We start from the raw sequence: 17,005 nt of genomic DNA, 5'->3' as shown, positions 1-17,005 counted from the left end.
TGTGAACTTCTGGAAAAGCCTGTGTTGGTCTTGGGCAAATAGTCAGCAAGTGCCAGAGAATAAGGGGGATGTCTGCAGCCCAAGAGATGCATAAACCCAGAGGATGCTCCAGCCAACACAATTGACTTCCTGGTCTCCACACTGAGATAAAACCATCCTTAAGGAAAGATGCCAAAAATAGGAAGCCTTAAAATACAAAAACAACAAACACTGTTTTTCCTGACATTAATCCTCTTGACATGGGCCACCAGGAGATAAGTTATCCCTCGCTTAAAGCACATCTCCCAGAAAAAGAAAAAAAAAAAAAAAATGCAGCATCACCAGTGAACTGTCTGATGTCAGATGGGACGTTTCTGAGGTTTGGGGACAATGGTCCAAAGTGACCAAACAGCTGGATTTCAAGCTTCCACACATTTTCCTGTGTCTCCCAACACATTCCTGGCAGTTGTTAATATCTTTAATTTACAACCAATAATTAAGCTTTTAATTGTTTTTCTTTTCCTGTGTATTTGCTTAGAAGTGCAAGCTATGCTGTTCATTGTTGACTTAGCTTGCTTAGCCTCCGTGGAGGGCCAGCCAAAATTGAACAGGCTGACTCAACCGGTGGAGGGGCGAATTTACGATCAGGCCCACAAAACGTTTGTTTTGAAGACAAAGTCCCCCGCGTAAGCAATGAAACCACAATGTACTGGTATGCTGGCTCGCGTTTCAGACAGGATTCTCTCCTTTCCTCTCGGCCGGAAGTTGCTCTTAGCATGTTATCTTAGGAGGAGAGGAAACTGGCCATCCAGCGGCTCCCTCAGTTCTCTAAGGATTTTGCTTCTTGCTCTCACGTGGCCTCTCTTACGTACATTTTGGAAAATGTGAAAATAGATGCATTGCTCAGCTTCCAGAAGGGATGCTGCTTGTAAAGTGCTCCCTATGCATCCAAGGAGAGGTAGCCTCTCCATCCTGTCCTCCACAGGGAGATGAGAGGCACAGCCACCGCTGCACAGCTCATTTCTTCAAGCCCTGTGTCTTGAGGCGGGGAGAAGGGAAGCAAGAAGGAAGAAAGAGAGAAAAAGAGAGAGGAGGGACAGAAAGAGGGCAGGAAGGAAGGGAGGAGGGAGCTTGAGGCGCCCTGGAGGAGCCTGTGAAGGTGAAGGAGAGGCAGACCAGTGGGGTGGGCCTGCGACTGGAAAGTAGAAGCTAGTTTCCAAGGTCACTGAAAACTGGCTCTGGAGGAAATTCGTGGGGAAAAGTTCAAAAAAACTAAAACCTCAGTGGGTTTTGAAGTGGTATTTCAGTAGGGGAGCAATCTCATGACCTTAGAGGAGTGTCGCCTATTCAACATTTACCTTTACTGGGCAAGCCGGAAACAAGAGATCCAGGCAAGATGGCCCATGGGAGGGTTGGTGCAGGAGACTTGATTTCACAGCCTCATGCTCAAACTCTGTACCACATGCCTTTGACTGTAGCTCCAACTTAAGTCAAAACTGGAAGCTCCTTGACGACAGGAGGTCACAATGTAGTGAAGAATCAGAAGTTGGACTATTTTGTGTTTGACACAAGGAAATAAACTGAAATGGCCAGTGACCGAGAGAGGGGACCCCATGGAAAGACCTGAAGCTCCATCTCTATTGCCAGAGGGACAGTCGCAATGGGAAACGGAAGCTGCCGAGCTGAGGTCTGATGTAGTTCCTCAAAGATGCCTGTCACAGTTTCCTTGAATTCCACGAGTGGATGTGTGGCAGGGATCACATATGCATAGTAAGTCATTTAGAACACGTGTGACAGGGTACCATGTAGCATTTTAAAGACACATTCTCTTTGGAAATCTCCTTGGAGATGAGGGCAAGTCCATTTGGAGGGACAGATGGAAGATGCTGAGCCCAAGCCCAGATCTCACTTGCCTCTCTCGCCCCACTGGACCAAGCCTGCTGGCTATCAGTGAGCAAGGGAGCGTATTGGCACAACCCATAGGGTCAGCTCCTGAGCACAGAGCAGGGTAACCAGGGTGGAGGAGGTTTCTCCAAGAGCCAAGGGAGAAAACTCCAGTACTCTGTCTAACTCGCTCTCCATCCTGGGGCCTCCCCCCGTAAGTGGCCTTGAAGGCTGAAGGGATTGACAATCTGTTGTTACAGAGCAGACCGAGGTGGTGTTCAGGCTCATCTCATGGCCTTCCACATCATGGCGCCACCACCCGCCTGCCAACAGACGCCGGAAGAAGGTAAAGGGGTTCTCAGCTCATCTGGGTCCATCCAGCTTGCAGCAGCCTGAGGCCCAGAACCCTGAGGACAATTGGGTCAGCCACAGACAGGGGGAAGCATCCTCCCAACACATCATTCCAGAGCCTCTGAAAGTCCCGATGCAACCTCCCACCAAAAAGGCTCCCAGAGGCTTCTAAAGGCCTTGCCGCAGGCTCCTCGACTGTCCAGATCAGCTCACATCCTCACATTTCAGTCCAACAATCCTCTCTCAGACCTTTGGCCTCATAGGCCCTTCTTGCCCCACTGACTTGATGACACATGAGGATGTGGTTTTCAGTCACCCTGAAGTCTTGGGCCAGACAACAACTTTTGTCTCTGGCTGTCTGGACCCCTTCATAGCACGTGGGCGTTCAGAGGAGAAAAGCCTCAGTTCTGAAAGATCCCAGCTTGTTGAGGCTTCCCTCCTGCCAGGTTCTCCCTCCGTTCCGTGGAATGAAAGGTTGGAAACCAGAGCTGAGAAGACCACACAGTTTTCTCATCCAACCATCTCCTCTGCAAGGATCTGAGGCTACTACTGGTTCGCACGGGGTCACACAGCCAACTAAGCTAAGCTGCTGCTGCATGAGTGGACCCCACACCCAGCCCAGAGCTCTCTCTACTAGGCGACGTTCTCTCCAGCTTTTCTAAGGAATACATCCTTTGAGAAAAGTCATAGCCATGACCTTGTTTTGCCACTTTGGAGGATGTCACGGGGCCGACCCCACTGCTCTCTCATGCTCCCGCCCCCCGGCATCTCTCTGCCCTCCTCCTCCTGCTGTCCCTCTCTTTACCCCTCCTCTTCTTCCTTCTGGTCATCACTGCCTCTCCTTCTGTCTAAGTGTTTCCCCCTTCAATTGCTTGCAAGAGATTTTGAGAGAGTGGAGAGAGAAAAAGCAAAGAGCGGGCAAGATTGGGGCGGTGGTGGGGGGGGGGTGGTGTTGGTTGGAGAGGGAGGAAATACCCGACTGTACTTCGAATAAATGACCTCATTTCCCAGGGAGTCTGTTTATGTGACTGTTTGATCGCACTCTATAACAAAGTTCTCCACATTCCAAGGACTAGAAAGCCCATCCGGGTGCTCTCTCTTTAATTAAGTATACCGCTCTTGATCCACTCTAGAAAACTTTTCTAGAGTGGCCACATCTCTTCTCTGTTGAAGCAGTCTGGAAGAGTGGGGTGGGATAGAGGGCTGTGAGGGAAAGGGAAGGCCAGCTTAAAGCTGTTTCCCTGCCTGACCTGGTCCCCTCGTGACACCACACACCACTCGCTGGGCACAGCCGTCCTCCACGGCAGCCCAGTGCCATGACCTGCCTCTGTATCCTCGGTCACTCCTTTCCCCAGGCCCCTCCTTTCACCGATTGGGGCCTGTTCCCTTAAAGATCGATCCTCTGACCTCTAATCTACTCACAGATTTGTTTTGGCAATCCCTAAAATCCTGGAGAAGGGAACGGCTCCCCACTCCAGTATTCATGTTTGGAGAATTCCATGGAGAGAGGAGCCTGGCCAGCTACACAGTCCATGAGGTCGCAAACAGTCAGACATGAGTGACCTTCACTCACTCACTCAAACTCCTTCTAGCTCTAACCTTCTCTGAATCTAAAGTAAGTTAGTTGGAACTTTCTTGGTAGTCTAGTGGTTAAGACTCCAGTATCTCAATGAAGGGGGCCCAGGTTCGAAAGCTGGTTGGGGAACTAGATTCCACATGCCTCAACTGAGAGTTTGCATGCTACAACTAAAAAAATAAAAAATAAAAAACTTCCTGCATGACTCAAGGAATGTTGAAGATCCCATGTGCTGCAACTAGGACCCAGAGCAGCCAAATGAACAAATAAAAGTACATTTTTCAAGAAAAGTAAATTAGTTAAGGGTGCTGTTTGCACACACACACCAGGGTCGTCTTTATCAACTATGCATTTATCATTTCATTTTTTATACATGCATTTTGTTGTTTAAGCTGGAGTGGCAATTCTGAGAGTGCTCACTTCAAGCCAATGAACAGAATCCCTAGTATCTGAGTAACAGATGTATTCAGACAAGTGAAGCCTTTCCAGGGGGCTCCTGAACCTTACTGTATAGGCACTACACCATACGTGGGCTAAGGTGGGTTCAGTACTCCTTTCGGGAGCCTAGATACTACTGATGACTGCTCCTGAGCAGTCACAATGTGCAATTCAGCCAAAGGACCATTCATACCCTCAAAGTTAAAAAAAAAGTGTCTTTCTTACTTTCCGAGTGTAGCAGCAGGGTGTCTTATGGAGAACAGTCCCTAAGATTTTTCTGAAGCTACAAAAAAATTGCTACCTGATAATTGCAAGCACATTCTTCTTTCATCATGAAGTCTTGACTTAACATCATAACAGAATGTCTTTTTTTTCTAATGGGAAGAGCTGTTAGATTCTGTCATCTTACTTCATTAATTTGATTATTCAATATCAACTAATGCCAACACTAGTTTCTAGGCTTGTGGTGGTGAACAGAAGTGTCACCACCACCCCAAAACTTGCAACACAATGATGCACAGATACAATCAAGGAACCAAACACATATTTGATTGTTTTGAAGGAAATAAACAGGATCCGTGATGGTAGCAACAGAGAAGGAGCAATTTGGACAAGGGGTTCATTGTTCGTGGAAAGTGAAGCCCCAAGGATTGAAAAAAAATGTCAGGCAAGTATAACAGGGAAGGGAGGATGTCCCATGCAAAGGAATGTTCCAAGCAAAGGAAATAGCATGCACAAAGGGCTGGGCTGCCATGGGAGAGGCTTACCTTGTTGAAGAAAATGAAGGGAGGTTTGTGTGACTGAGTAGTGCGTGAGGTGGGAAAATAGGAGTTCAGAGAGGTAAACAGAGATTCGATGACATAGCACAATGTAAGCCATGGAAATGGGTTTGCACTCTATTTGAATGCAGAAGCAAAATGGCTTTTGAGAAGTAAGAGCGAGGCCGGAGTGTATGATGGAGATTATTGCATCTCCCGCAATGGCAGGTGGATTCTTTACCCTTGTGCCACCCGAGGAGACCATGATGGAGACCAGTGGGAGGCAACAGGTAGGTCTGGACAGGAGATGGTCCCATGACCACTGGGATGGAGTGAAGTTAGCTGATATGAAGCGGTTTGGCTCCTGAAGGAGAAGATACAGTAAGACTTGCTGAGGCATTCAATGAGGAGGGTGAGAAAAGGGAGGAATTGAGAATGAAATGCCGATTGTTGGCAGGAAAACCTGAGTTCTTGGAGTACCATTCATGAAAATAAAGAAGGTTGGGAGAGTAGGAATTTGAAGAGAGTGTGGGATGAGTCAGGATTTTCATCTGCAGGTGGACTTGAGTCATTCTATGTTTAAGCAGCCTGTGCCTGTTAACTGTTGCTTGTTCCTGTGGATATACATGTCTGCTCTCTGAGCACACTTTGCAGAAGAGCTGAAGTTTGGAAAGGAGCAATGCAGGAGGGCCAGCTCTTCATCCCAGCAGACTTGCTGTTGAGATGTTCCAGTGTGATCTGGTGTTTCACCCAAGATATTCAATCTGATATTTGTGAAATGTACTCTCAGTTCAGTGCAGTTGTTCAGTTGTGTCCAACTCTTTGCGACCCCATGAACCGCAGCACTCCAGGCTTCCCTGACCATCACCAACTCCCGGAGCTTACTCAAACTCATGTCCATCGAGTTGGTGATGTCATCCAACCATCTCATTCTCTGTCGTCCGCTTCTCTTCCCACCTTCAATTTTTCCCAGCATCAGGATCTTTTCCAATGAGTCAGCTGTTCGCATCAGGTGGCCAAAGTATTGGGGTTTCAGCTTAAGCATCAGTCTTTCCAATGAATATTCAGGACTGATCTTCATTAGGATGGACTGGTTGGATATCCTTGCAGTCCAAGGGACTCTCAAGAGTCTTCTCCAGCACCACAGTTCAAAAGCATCAATTCTTTGGTGCTCAGATTTTTTTATGGTCCAACTCTCATGTTCATGCATGACTACTGGAAAAACCATAGCCTTGACTAGACGGATATTTGTTGATAAAGTAATGTCTCTGCTTTTTAATATGCTGTCTAGGTTGGTCATAGCTTTTCTTCCAAGGAGCAAGCATCTTTCAATTTCATGGCTGCAGTCACCATCTGCAGTGATTTTGAAGCCCCCCAAAATACTCTAGGCCATGACTATACCCTGTGGAAGCAGTTGGGGGTGGGTGAGCGGAGGATCACTAACAAGAATAGATACCCGTCCTCTCAGTCATCCTCAGAAGTCAGCATGAACGCAGAACACAAGGGCTTGGTGATGTCCCTCTTGACTAATCACGTCTTGCAATTTAAACATCCCACCTTGTAACAGACCCAGAGACTAACACTCAGCTCAACTCTTGAAACAGATACAAGACAATGTGCTTGTGTGCTGAGTCGCTTCAGTTGTGTCTGACTCTTTGCGACCCCATGGACTGTAGCCCACCAGGCTCTCTGTCCATGGAATTGTCCAGGCAAGAATGCTGGAGTGGGTTGTCATTTCCTACTCCAGGGGATCTTCCTGACCCATGGATAGAACCGCGTCTCTTGTGTCTCCTGCGTCTCCTGCATTGGCAGGTGGATTCTTTACTCTAGTAAAGAATCTAGGGCACTAGATTCTAGAATCTAGTAAAGAAACTAGGGCACTCTTTTCCCTAGTGCCACCTGGGAAGCCCCAAGACCATAGATTTCTACAAAGAGTTCTGGGATAGTTTTTATACCAGGGGCAAGTTCATATAAATATCTGCATATAGATTTATAATTTGTTTGAAACAAACCCTTCCATTTCAATATTTTTAAAAATAAGATATATCTTAAGTGACTATTCAGTATACAACCAGTAAACTTTCACTTCTTTAGCCAAATTGATGAAAAAGAACTCTTTGAATGAGCAAAAAGCTAAAACACAGAGACTTTAATCCAAGTTGCAATCAGCTCTAAGCAAATATTTCCTTGTAGTATCTATACTTCTAATCAAACATTTCAGCAACCTTAATGAATAAGTAAGCATTACATACAAAGAAAAGACTAACACTAAAGGAGGTGGTTTACTTCTCATCACCAAAAATGCAGACCAGAAAACAGTATCACAACATCCTTACGGTATCAAAACAAACAAACAAAAACTTACTTTAAAATGATATAGGCAAAGAAAATATCTATCAAAAATAAGTGATAAGACTACAGAAGTCAAAACAGTGTGATTCTGGCACAAAGACAGACACATACACCAATAAAATAAAATAGACAGTCCAGAAATAAAGCATCATAATTTTCAGCCAAGGTGACAAGACCATTCACTGGGGGAATGTACGATCTCTTTTCAATAAATGATACCAGGAAAACTGGGTATTCACATGCAAGAGAATAAAGTTAGACCCTTAACAAACACTATACACAAAAATTATTCATAATGGATCAAAGACCTAGGTGTAAGAGCTAAAGCTTTATTTATTTTCTCAGAAGGAAATATGGGAAATCTCCATGATATTGATCTGGCAATAATTTATTCAATATATCACCAGAAGTACAGTCAACCAAATAAAAATAGACAAATGGGTCTACACCAAAAATTAAAACTTCTAATTTGTACATCAAAAAACACAATCAACAAAGTGAAAAAGCAGCATATAGAATGGGAGGAAATATCTGTAAACCATGTATCTGATCAGAGATAAATATCTACATGGACAAATCAATGTAAATACCAGAAAATATAAAGAATTTCTACAACTGAAAAAAAAAAAAAACAAGGTACACAATTTAAAATGAACAAAGGGCATGAATAGACTCTTCAAAAAAGATACACACATGGCAAATAATCACATGAAAAGGTGCTCAACTAATCATTAGAGAAATACAAATCAAAATCCCAATGCGATATCACCTCACACCTGTTAGGATGGCTAAAATAAATAAATAAATTCAAACAAGCAAGTGTTGGCAAGGATGCAGAAAAATTGAAACCTTCATGCACTGTTGATGGGAATGTGAAATGATGCTTCTGCTACAAAAAACAGTATGGCAGTTCCTCAAAATGAAAAATAGAATTATTGTAGGATCTAGCAATTCCACTTCTGGGTATATAGCCAAAAGAATTGAAAGCAGGGTCTCAGTGAGATATTTGTACATCCAGGTTCATAGCAGCAACCCAAGTGTCCACTGATGGATAAGCAAAATGTGGTATATATTCATACAATGGAATATTATTTGGCCTTAAAGAGGACAGAAATTCTGATGCATGTTACAACTTAAATGATTCGGAAGAATATCATGCAAAATGAAATGTCAGTCACTCCTACACAAAAACATATTATATGATTCCTCATATATGGGGTACCTAGAGTAAGCAATTTCATAGAGATAAAAATGATAATGGTAGTTGCCAGGTGCTGGGTGAGGCATTGTGTGTTGATCTTTAATGGGTATAGAGCTTCAGTTTTGCAAAATGAAAGAAGTTCTGGAGATTGTACAACAGCATGAATATACTTAACACTATTGAACTGTACACTTAAAATGCTTAAGATGGTAGATTTTATGTTATGTACATTTTGTCACAATGAAAAATAAAAAGAAAATAAGCAATACACATTTCTGGGGGAAAATGCTGAGAGATTTTGTCTCTAGCGTTAAGTCCACTATTTAAACACTAAAGGAAGTTCTTCTGTCTAAAGGGAAATGCCTTCAGTTGGCAACTTGGATCCACACAAAGAAATGAAGAACACAGGAAACAGTAACTTTGTTTAACTGTTTTTTTCTTTTCTTAATTTCTTGAAGAGACAATTGAACTATTTAAAACAATATACTGTGGGCTTTATAAAGAGGTGAAATGTAAGAGAACACAAAAATAAAGAAAGGCAGTGGATGAAAGTTATACTATTTTAAAGTTTTATACATGGAATAATATAATATTAATTCAGGGTAGATTGTAATAAGTTAAGAAAAAACAGTGCAATCTTCAGAGCAACAGCTGGAAAAATGAAACAAAGAGGTTCAGGCAATGGGCCAACAGATGAGAAAAAAATGAAATACTACAAAATGTACAATAATCAAAAAGTAGGGAATAGGAAAAACAACAAAAGTATAGAAAACAGCAAAATGGAAGTCTTAAATATGAGGCATTTCATATAAAAGATAAAATTTGTAGTTTTAAAATAATAAAAAAGAATCAGTTAATCAAGAAGAGGTAACAGTCTTAAATATATATCATCTCAGAGCTTCAAAATATAAGAAACAAAAAGAGAAACAGATTAATTCATAAATATAGCTTGATGGTTTAACACTCCTCCCACAATGGTTGTTAGAGCAAGTGCTCAATAATATCAATTTGACCTAACTAATATTTACAAAATACTCTACACGGTAGTCACATTCTTGCAAGTGTATATAGAACATTTTCCAAGGTAGACCATGTGTTGGGCCATTAAAAAGTCTATAAATTTAAATAATTAAATTGTACAAATGTTCTTTGATCACAATGAAATTATTAAAACTCAAAAACTTGTAAATCCATGGCTAATTCATTTCAATGTATGACAAAAACCACTGCAATGATGTAAAGTAATTAGCCTCCAACTAATAAAAATAAATGGAAAAAAAATTTTTTTTAATTAAAAAAAATAAAACTCAATAACTAAAGGATATCTGGAGAATTTCCAAATATTTGGAAATTGGGCCATGAGATATAGCTAAAGTGGTGAAATATAAAATAAAGAAACAACAGGGAAATTTAACGAAACAATAAGCTGTTCTTTAAAAAGATCACTAAAATTGATACTTTCAAACTGGATTGATCAAGGGGAAAAAAGAGAGAACACACAAATTACCAACATGAAGTGCAGAGAAAAGACATTAGTACATATACTACAGATATCAAAAGGAAATAAGATAATATGAACATGTTTGGTCCAATAAATTTCACAACCTAGATAACTTGGAGAAATTCCTTGAAATTCATAAGCTAATTATAGATAAAATGTATAAAATTAAAGACTGACAACACCAACTGTTGACAAATGTATGAAATAACTGGAACTTTCATACATTGCTACTGGGAATGTAACATGATACAATCATTTTGGGAAGTATTTTGGTGGCTTTTTATAAAGTTAAACATACACTTATAAATTCCACAATTAGGCATTTACCCAAGAAAAATAAAAACTTAGTGTCTTTAATAACACTTGGACATGAACATTGATAGGAGACTTATGATGATCAAAAAAGTGGGAGCAACTCAATAGATGAAATCCATCAATAGATGAATAAACAAAATACGGTTTTAATTCACATACTGAAATACTATTCAACAATAAAAGGCAATAAAGTATTGATACACACAACTTTCATTTATCTCAGAATCATTATACTGAACAAAGAAAGCCACAAATGGGTATATACTATTTGGCTTTATTTTATTAAATAATGGCAGGCAAAACTAACTTATAGGGACGGAAAGCTGATCCATGTTTGCCTGATATAGAAAACAGGGGGCACTTACTGTAAGCAGGCAATGAAACTTTGAAGTGATGGAAATATTCTATAACTTGAGTAGATGGGAGCTACACAGGCTCCAAACACATGGAGCCTAACGTGGTACATTTTATTGTAGGTAAATTGTACCTCAATACATTTGAGTTTAAAAGATGAAAAGAATGCACATTGAGATATTGACACATACCTGCTTGAATGGCTAAAATAAATTTTTAAAAGCACTGACAATACTGTCAGCAAGTATGGGAACAAGTGAAATCTTATCCATTGCGGACAAGTATGTAAATTGGTAAAATCGTCCTGGATAACTGCTTTGTATTGATCATATATGTAACCTTTGATACAAAACTTCCTTTTTAAATACATCTGACAGAAATGTGCACATATACACTCCAAAAGAATGCTCATAGCACCCATATCTTAAAACTGGAAACAATCTAATCGTCCATAAATTGTAAAATGGACTAAAAACTAGTGGTATATTCACATGATAGAATACTATCCAGTAATGAAAGTGATTGAATTGCTTATACATGCAAGAAACATGGGTGAATCTCATAAACCTTGTATTGAGAGAAAGAAGCCAGATACAAGACTGTGTACTGTAAAATTTCATTTATATAAAAATTTTAAATATGCAAAATTAATCCAGGATGTTGAAAGTCAAAATAGTCATTTCCTCTGGAAAAAGGAGAAGGGAATATGAGACGAGCTTCTGAGAAGATGGAAAGCTGTTTCATGAACCAGGTGATGACTGGAGTGTATTTACTTTATGATGATTCACTGAATTATACACTGGTGATTTGTGTCCTTTTCAGTGTGTATGTCATATGCATTTATACAAAAAACTTTCTAAAAGGGAATTATGAGTGAATGAGAACCAAGGAAGCAGAAGAAGAAATATGGACTTTATTTGTCACTAAATTCATAGTAATGAAAGGATGCAAAAAGGAAGAAATTTGGAGTGTAGTATGATTGTGCTAAAAAGTGTTTTTTGGATCCGAAAAGAGTTGCATGTGCCTATATGCTGATTTTTTTTTAAGCCAGTGAAGGGGAAGAATTAATGCTATAGGAAATAAATGATGAAGCATTGTTTTAAAAACTTAATGAAGCAGAAGTTCATGAGAAACAGTGGTTATATACAGAAGTGCAAATCTTGTACAAGAGTGATTATTTTCCCTCTGAGTCCCAAAATAAAATAATTTAAATTCAAATGAAAAGATGGAGCCACACAGAGAACCCATAAAAGAGTGATGGGAAAATTGGGAAACTGTTGGAACAAGGCTGAGGAAGTTATATGTGACAGAAAGCACACCACACGCTGAGAGGTTGTGAATCAGGATCTGAATCTTAAGGGGAAAGTGGTGAAAGCTGGCACCTCCACTGCAGGAAGAGTGAAGAGCAGCTGCTTAAGGATCAATGAAACAAAAACTGAGCTGTACAGAGGGATCAGCTTAATTTGGAAATTACAGATTTCTTATTGTTTAGTTGGTACGTTTGTTCTCTTGGGCACCGGCAGGAAACCTGGATGTAACTGATTTATGACCTGTCTTCTCTCCCTTCTTTTCACAGTCATCTTACAATCCAACACTCTTTCCCTTTCAGTCTTTAGCAATCCACCCCTACCAGGGAAAACCTAAACCACTGTAACCTTTTCCTAGCAGAGTTTCTGCCTCCATTCTTTCCCTTCAACACTTATTTTCCTAGTACAAATATTTAGATGTCTGCATGCCCAGAGAGAGGGTTTCTAGCATTGGATTTCAGTTAAACTAAAAACTTAGCTGAATCCCAGTCACATTACAGACGGTGATAGAATCTGGGGCACATGGCACATCATGGACTGGACATTAGCCCAGCACAGCCAGCCCATCACATAGTCAAGCCTTCACCCGGGTAAGTATAAACTAATGAGTACTGACTTTTATTGAGTACGTATGATGTGGAAGACATATTTGAAACTCCTAGCATATACTAGTCTATTTCATTCTCATAACAACCTCTGGGGGCGGTTATAGTTTTCTCATTTAATAGGCAGAGAATTTAAACATAGGAAGCCAAGTAAACTGCCCCACTTAGAGCTAGTAAATTGAAAGCCAGTTAGTTGGATCCAAAATTGTGCATTTAATCCTTGCACTAAAAACAGGCACTTGTTTGGCTTCTAACACTGCTGTCTTCAGGTCTACTGGGCCAAGTCAAAAATCTTGGTTCTGAGACCCACCTCCAGCATGGTCCTAGAGACTGTTGGTTTTCCTTCTGCTTTCAGGAGCCCTTACTCAGTAGTGAGAAATGGTCACTAATTTTCAAATGCTGGAAAGAAAGAAAATGAAGTCACTCAGTTGTGTCAGACTCCTTGCAGACCCATGGACTGTAGCCTACCAGGCTCCTCTGTCCATGGGATTTTCCAGGCAAGAGTACTGGAGTGGGTTGCCATTTCCTTCTCCAGGGGATCTTCCTGATCCAGGGATCGAACCCGGATCTCCCACGTTGTAGGCAGATGCTTTACCATCTGAGCCACCAGAGATATTAAAAAGTTTAAAAGGAAAGAAAAAGGAAAAGGGCTGGAGGGTGAATTCCTATCCTTGTAGTAAGTAAGCAGTTCTCTTAAAGAAGATTATTTCCTGTAAATCAATCATATGCCAATAAAATTTAATTTAAAAAAAGAAACAAGCTACATAATAAACTTAGTTTAGAACCTGGCCAAAAAAAAAAAAAAGTAATTTAAGAATAAACTACTTCTCATACAGAAAAAAAAAAAAGATTATTTTCATCTCTCCCTTTCCCCCACCACTGTCATAAAAATTTCAACATAAAATTATCTTAAGCTATTTTATGAATAGTTTACCCTATTCTGTTGAAGTGATTCTTATAAGCAGAAAGACTTTTTTATTCCTTGCTTTCCTTATGAAATCATCATTTGAACAAAGAAATATTTCAAGAATTGGTCCACCTGCCCCCCCAAAGTTTGTTTCTCCTTTCCAAACTAAACAGTAACTCCCTTTTTCCTCCACCCAGAACATTTTTTTTTTCCAGGCTTCTTTAACCAAGGACAAGGTTACGACAATCTTTGCTGAGACACTCTTAAGATTCCATTGTAGATAGAATCCTTATCAGTTTGACCGTGATTACCAAGTCACCTAGTTCCTATACAGAGTCAAAGATAAAGCCTTCATTCTACAGACTAAAATGCTGCAGGCTTTGAAAGTTAAGTTTTGCAGGCGTAGCTTTGCCACTTAATGTACTTCTTTCTAACCACTCAAGACAGAAAGCAAGTGCTCTTCCTGAATAGCGGGAAACCTCTACCTTCCCACGCTCGAGTGTAAAAGCCCTACCGTAAAATCACGTTACATTATCCTTGACACAAATTTCTCTCTGACTTCAGTGACACTAAAACGCACTGCAAACAATGGCTCTGGCACAGTTCCAGTGCCTCTGGACACTGCTTCTTAACATGAAATGAGTTCACAAAGGCTGGGGTTTCATTTCTGAGGATAACAGATACTTTAAATACTGTACACTTTTGTGTCCACACATACAAAGTAAAGTAGTGAATCGGGCCAATTATCCTTATAATTCAAATGCACCCTTTCCTCCCCACATGCATATTTTGACTTTAATTATCTGAATGTTTCAAATGAACAGTGCCTTTTTCCCCCATGGATAATGGCTTCATATCTCTATTTTGTACATGTAATTTTAAAGTATTCTCTATTCCACGTAGAGAGATGAGAGAAAGGTTAGCAAAGAAATCATTTCTGAAGCAATACTTTTCCTTTTTCTAATGGAGAGCCACATGCATGCTCCATCACGTCTAATTCTGCAACCCCTTGGACTGTAGCCCACCAGGCTCTTCCGTCCATGGGATTTCCCGGGCAAGAATACTGGAGTGGGTTGCCATTTCCTTCTCCAGAGGATTTTCCCAATCTATTGTGTCTCCTGCATTGACAGGCGTATTCTTTACCACTGAGCCACCTGGGAAGTCTCAACTATGGTTCAACAGGCAATAGATAGTTGACCTGCGAGGTCGGAATCCCACCCACACAGGCGGGGACATCCTGTCCCCATTCTTCAGTCCCGAGGAGCAGAGAGGATAGCTGAGGCCCTGCCACCAGGAAGGTGACAGAAACTGTCATCCAGGAGGCAGGAACACAATTCACCTGTGGCCTGAGAATTATCATCAGATGTGTTGACAGGCGTGGGGGCTGGATAGGGAGGCGAGGTCTGTGCCAGCCGCTGAAAGGAAGGACTGTCCCCCTCTTCTCTTCCAGCAGGTGTGAGACACTGCAGCCAGCATCACTGATGGTACGAACCTTCTAAGGCATGGACACAACGTTCCGAGGCACTTTGTGGAGACCCTGGTGGGGCCTGGGGGTGGGGGGTAAGAGATCTGAAGGATGGGGTTGGAACTTGTGCAGTATCTTCCATGCTGAAGTGCGCATATTGTGTTACTTGCTGGGGAAACCGAAGGCCTGGATGAATCACCCATCCTAATGCACTCACATTAGTTTAAGGACAAAAACGCTGTGGTTTGGCAGGTGAGCCAAGTAGTCCTGGACCGCTGTTGCTTGTCCTTTTCACTCAGCTATGAAAGGAATGTGTCGCCTTCTTTCCAAACTGTGTAGACAGAGATCAGGACTTTGTCTCAGGAACCGTTAAGGGACTACAGTTGAGTGAAAGGAACATGCACTTAAAAATACATATTAAATTCATCCTCAGAATATTTAGGATAGGCCAAGCTCTCTGAAAATGATGGATTTTTAGTGTTACGACACATAGGTCACAGGGGGAGAGCCACCCTAAAAGACCCCGCATAACTGAAGAGAAAACTGTATGGTTTTTATTGTCTCATGGCTATGATTCCAAGAGACTCTAAAATGTTCTTAGTATTGAGCAGGACATTTTGTGGATTTCAAATAAATGCAGAGTGAGTGATCATGGGTGTGTTCTTCTCGGAAGTCAGTGCCTTTGTACAGCAGTTGATAATGAAAACAAGATGCTTTCTGGAAAGGGGGACCTATGAAGCCAGATAACCAGGAGATGTCAAGAAGCTTGACTCATGAACATTGTGAAGGATGAGGTGACTGACTGGAGTCGTTTAATATGAATGGCCCAGAAAAAGGTCAGGTGGCCTGGAGAATTCCATGGATAGAGGAGACTGGCGGGCTACAGTCCATAGAGTCACAGACTCAGACACGACTGAGGCAACTTAGCACTCAAGGTAGAATCCCACCCCTGGACGGTCTGATTCCAAATACATACTTCTCAACTCTTGAGAGTCCCTTGGACAGCAAGGAGATCAAACCTGTCAGTCCTAAAGGAAATCAACCTTGAATGTTCATTGGAAGGACTAATGCTGAAGCTGAAGCTCCAATACTTTGGCCACCTGATGCAAAGAGCCGACTCCTTGGAAAAGACCCTGATGCTGGGAAAGATTGAGGGCAGGGGGAGAAGGGGGCAGCAGAGAATGAGATGGCTGGATGGCATCACTGACTCAATGGACATGATTTTGAGCAAACTCCAGGAGACAGTGAAGGACAGGGAAGCCTGGAGTGGCAGTCCATGGGGTTGCAAATAGATACAACTTAATGACTAAACAACAAAAACCAGTTGGCACTAGTAAAGAACCCGCCTGCCAATGCAGGAGACATAAGAGACACAAGTTCAATCCCCGGGTCAGGAAGATCCCCTGGAGGAGGGCGTGGCAACCCACTCGAGTATTCTTGCCTGGAGAATCCCATGGACAGAAGAGACTGGCAGGCTACAGTCCATAGGGTCGAAAAGAATCAGATGCGACTGAAGTGACTTAGCACGTACCAGGTTCCTTCCCTGGAGGAATAAACTAATTTCTTAGGTACAATATATGCATACCACACTCCAGAAAAAGGCATCTGATACAACTGTGAGCCCATCTCCCAACTTTGAAATCCACACAGCAGCCTCCTGCCCTTCCAGCAAGTTTTTGTCAGAAAGGCTTTCTTAGTTGCCCTCTTTAAAACAACACTGCCCCCTTGTCCTGCTTTAATTTTCTTTCTGGGGCTTCACACCGCCTGGTTATAGCTATAGCTATATGGTATATTATAACCTGGTATGTTATAGCTTCATTCTCTGTCCCTCCTGCCCCTAGGAGGCAAGATGAATGAGAACAAGGACTTTGCCTGTTTAGTTTACTCCTGGATCCCCAGCACCTAGACCCATGGCTGTGCACGTAGACACTCAGTGACCATCCTTCATTTCAATCAATCACAATGAGGTTTCTTGCCATTTGCTGTCTCCTCATTCTTATTCAGGCAGCTCT

This window comes from Odocoileus virginianus, chromosome 34, assembly GCF_023699985.2.
Source record: "Odocoileus virginianus isolate 20LAN1187 ecotype Illinois chromosome 34, Ovbor_1.2, whole genome shotgun sequence".
Taxonomy (NCBI): domain Eukaryota; kingdom Metazoa; phylum Chordata; class Mammalia; order Artiodactyla; family Cervidae; genus Odocoileus; species Odocoileus virginianus.
This window is presented reverse-complemented; position numbering follows the sequence as displayed.